Below are 5,066 nucleotides of genomic sequence, written 5' to 3' on the forward strand. Positions count from 1 at the left end.
ACCCTCAGAAACACATCACAAAAACATATTACATAAAATATGAAACTAAAAACATATTGCAAAAAGCAATTTGGAGTAATAACTATGCATGTAAAATATCTTAAACAGTTTAATCATCTACCCATTATACCCATGTTGTAGTGCATTTGTTTTCTAACTAGAAGTGCTCACTTGTCTTAGATATCCCCATAAGGATTGTATATGCAGGTCTAATTACCTTAACTTGGTCAATGTTCTAAAAAGACTGGAAATTTGTTTTGAATGTATTATGTATTTGATATTAAATAATGAATTAGTGAATTTTTACTCATAAATTACCTAACAAGCTTTTCAATATTTTATATTTGCCTTTTACAGCAAAGTGCCTATAAATCTTAAAGTTCCCTGGAATCCCTGTTAAGAAAGGACCACAATACATGACTCAGATTTTTTTAGAACTTGCAGCAACCATTACCTAAAAATTGTTCATAGTATCTGTACATTGCTTACCAAGGAAGAACAAATAAATCAAAGTGTTAGGATGTATAATTTACATTAAATCTTTTTAGCACAGACCACAAGATATGGATATGTGCTAGTTAAATTAAGTCTCAACTCTAAGAAGAGTCAATGGGCCTAGTCAAGAAAGCAAATTTTTTGGTCAGCTACTGTCTTAGTCCGCACAGACCACAAGATATGGATATGTGCTAGTTAAATTAAGTCTCAACTCTAAGAAGAGTCAGTGGGCCTAGTCAAGAAAGCAAATTTTTTGGTCAGCTACTGTCTTAGTCTATAATTGTGTTTCTATAACAGAATACCTGAGACTGGGTATTTACAAAGAAAAGAGGTTTGTTTGGCTCAGGATTTTGGGGCTGAGGAGTCTGGCATGAGCCTCAGGCTGCTTCTACTCACAGCAGAAAATGGAAGAGGAGCCAGCACGTGCAGGGAGATCACATGGCAAGAGAGAAAGCAAAGCGGGGAAGAGATGTGCCAGGCTCTTCTTAATGATCAGCGGTAATAAAAACTAACAGCGAGAACTCACTCACTCCAAGGGAGGGCATTAATCTATTCGTGAGGGACCCACCCCCATCTTTCAAACACCTTCCATTAGACCCCACCTCCCAACACTGCCAAATTTGGAGTCTGATTACCATATGAGTTTTTGAGGGGCAAACATATCCAAACTGTAGCAGCTACCACCACAACAGAAGACTACCACAGAGAAAACTACAATTCAGTTATCCACATCTTGATTGATATCTGAAGCTTTGTTAAATAGCAAAGGGAATATCAGATATTGGATTTTTATTGGCAAAATTAGTGGCATGTTAAATAGCATAAATGATGTTAGAAATGGGTCTTTAAATAAAGGTATTTAAAATATGTGTTTCACGTACTTTAGAGACACAGCATACCCTTGCATAATCAGGACACAAAAATCTAAGGCAGCTTGTACCCTTACACCCTTATAAATATTAGCAAAGATTTAATTCCAAAGAGGTCCTGTATCCAGCCAGTGAGGGACACAGATGAATGGAAAAACAAATTGTGCTATGATCATATAATAAGATACTATTCAGCAATGACAGTAATGAGTGTCTGATACACATGCAAACATGGGTGTATCTCAAGAACATGTTGAGTGAAAGAAACCAGGCATAAAAAGTACCAACCATAGGATTCCAGTGATTTGAAGTTCTGAAGTAGTTAAAGTAAATCCATGGTGACAGAAATAAGAACTTCTGTTGCCTCCAGAAGGTGGATTGAGTGGAAAGGGACACATGAAAACTTTGTGGGGAGATATTCTGCCTTCAGATTATTTTAAAATTACCATTGCTTCTCCACTCCATTTTAAAGAAATAGGAAATCATAAATCATAAATAAGAATGTATTGAAAGAATTACATGCACCAAAGATTACTTCAAATTACAATCTTTAGACACATTCTCATTGGGGCATGAATGTTTATATGTGTTTTAAGCCAAAATAGCTTTAAAATTGATTACAATTTGACTCCATTGTATAATAAAATTTTGTGTCAAATATGCACAAAATGTGAAAAATCAAAATTAATTTTAATTATTTTATGTTCTAAAATGGCTAGAAGAGGGTCAGCCCATGGCTCACTTGGGAGAGTGTGGTGCTGATAACACCAAGGCCACGGGTTCAGATCCCATATAGGGATGGCTGGTTAGCTCACTTGGGAAAGCGTGGTGCTGACAACACCAAGTCAAGGGTTAAGATCCCCTTACCAGTCGTTTTTTCAAAAAAAAAATAAAAAATAAAAAAATAATATGGCTAGAAGAGAGGAGTTCAAACGTTCTCATCACAGAGAAATGATAAAGTTTTGCAATGATGAACATGCTAATTACTCTGATTTGATCATCACACGTTGTATACATGTATTGAAATATAACTCTGTACCCTATAAATATGTACAATCAATATTTGTAAATTAGAAATAGATTTTTAAGAAAGCATTTATTAAAGAATTAATTTTTTGATATAATAAATCACAGATTTCTAAATTCTTAATATAATTATTGTAGGAAGTTTCTTACAATTATATAATAATTGTATAAGTAAATAAAACAACAAATCAAATAATAAATAAATAAATAAAGCAAACTGCTTTGATGTCTCAGGCAGGGGAAGGAGGAGGCACCTTAGCTGCTCGAGTTCCTTGGTGCACGTATGAGTCTGGTCCAATAAGGAGAGAGAAACCACATAGTAATCTGAACAGAGAAAGCTTAAAGGATTATTAACTCTAACAGGAGATTAGAGCAACAAGGGAATGGACAGTAAGAAAAGAGAACTGTAAGCATACAGGAATAGTAGATACAAGGTGTACTCCTAGGGCCAGGGAGTATAGAATGCCCAGGAAAGAGGCCCCAGCCCGACCCCCAGGGCTGAGACCTGGATCATGGAAATGGCACAGCTGTGGCTCACTGGATGACAGAGAGGTCGCTGTGGTGCTGTACTAGTGGAACTTGCTGGAAACTCACCCTCTAGAACTTGCTGGAAAACCATCCTCTAAAGTTCTGGGAAAGCTGTTCACAGGGAGATGTCTCACGCGGGCACTTTTCTACAAAACCACCAAAACAGTTCGAGGTGCTGCAGGAAGGTGCTGGCTCTGTGCGTTGCAGGAACCTGGTGAAGGTGCCTGCATGAATGGGGCACTGCAGAAGGCTGCATGCAGTAGGATCCTTTTGTGAGCACACAGAAACCAGAAAGCAAAATCCTTGTATAAAGTTGCTAGGATGAGGAGCTCGAAGTCTGTGAGTGGGTTACTAGATATAATAGAGTGAAGTTACTCCCATGTTCACCTTTTGACTCTTGGACCCATGTATTCCAGCTAAGTGGGAGACAGCAACATGTAATGGTCTCTGATTTGAAGCACATGCCAAATCCTGTTGCACAAAACCCCATCCTTTCTGAAGTGGCACTGTAACTCGGTCTTCAGTAAGCTATTCCACCTTTCAATTAGGTCAGCTGCTGCTAACTCAGAACTATTAATTCCACTAATAAAATAACTCAGATTTCCACTTCCTTAATACAATCACTTATTGTAGAAAATTTTCCATAATATCATATAACCATATAAATAAATATGAAATTATTAATAAAAGAAGGGAAGGAAGGAAGAAGGAAGATTACTTTCATTACTCACGCAGAGTATGGGTTTGGGGAATGAGGGCTGATTTCTCAGCTGCTTAGGGTCCTCGCTTTGGAACTTATTTTTCATCAATACTCAGCTTGGATTTAGAATCAAAAGAAACTGGAAGTTCTCCTTCTCCGGTATAAAGTGTGTCTACCATAGTCCCTTCAGGCAACGTGGCTGAGCTGATGACAGTGAGTCGTCTGAAATTAGCCATCTTATGGGAGGCAAAAGAGAATGAGGTCCAAAAACAGAAAAGAAGGGCGAGGGTAAGGAAGGAGGACGTTAAATAAGCAAACATTTCTTATGTATAATTTTATGTCTCTAACGCCTTATTTATCTTCCTTACACCCCTCCAGCATTCACTCAAACACATTTATTACATATACTCATATCACTATGTCCAGAAAAGTATTGCTACTCTCCTGGTTCAACATTTGGCTATAGGGGACCACTGGCCACAATCTACCCATGCTCTCTATGTTTTGGGGTTCCTATGCACATATACTCTGTTCTTATAGATTCTAGTGTGAGACAAATAGCAGCTACAAGGCCATTTCCTCCTCCTTCTTCTCCAGAGTATTTGTTTTCCTCCCAGGCTTTAAGCTCACAACCAATCTAGAGGCTTCTTACACGGTCCACTTCATCCTAGACAGAAGAAATTCATAAATTTATGCTGGGTCCAGAGACCCCCTAGTATCCATTACCATTCTTCAGTATTTCTAGCAGAGCTTAGCATTGCTAAACTTAATATATGGTTAGTTATCACATTGTTAGCATATAAGAATAATCTTTAATATTCTAAGAGTGAAATCATGTATAAATAAGGTGAAAGCAGTGAGTAGCTAGAAGTACTAGTACTGGTACTTTCTATGCCTAGTTTCTTTCACTCAACGTGTTCGTATCCACAAATTTCTGATGTAGATTTACAGAATTTAAGCTACCAAGAGAATAGAATCCTACTTTTATAACTGTGAAAAATGAATTCTGAATCTTTATTTTCCTTCTGAACTATTCTTAAATAGTAGCCAGAACTAACATGAACCATGACAGTTTCCTAAGCCCTTCGCAATTCTAATCAATCTCCTACTGTTGATTAATAATTTGTCAGAATCCCTCCTAAATAGAGATACTTAGACTCATACAAAATATCCAACTCATTGTGACCAGCACAGTTAGAGGTAGGAAAAGAAATTCCAAGAAAACTGTCTATGAATGCCTGTGTAGATTCAGGGAAGACGCAGGAGGAGGTCTTCTTTTGTCTTCTGGATTGGTTGAGAGATGACATGATAAATGAAAACCCAGCTTCTCAAAGGCCAAACCCAAATCACACAGTCAACCCCTTAAGGCAATCTATGTCAAGGCAAATCCTCATTATTATGAGATAAGGACACTGTCTTTTCAATAATTCTAGAATACTAGCTATTGG

The sequence above is a fragment of the Galeopterus variegatus genome, unplaced genomic scaffold (genome assembly GCF_000696425.1).
Source record: "Galeopterus variegatus unplaced genomic scaffold, G_variegatus-3.0.2 Scaffold5038, whole genome shotgun sequence".
NCBI classification, from domain to species: domain Eukaryota; kingdom Metazoa; phylum Chordata; class Mammalia; order Dermoptera; family Cynocephalidae; genus Galeopterus; species Galeopterus variegatus.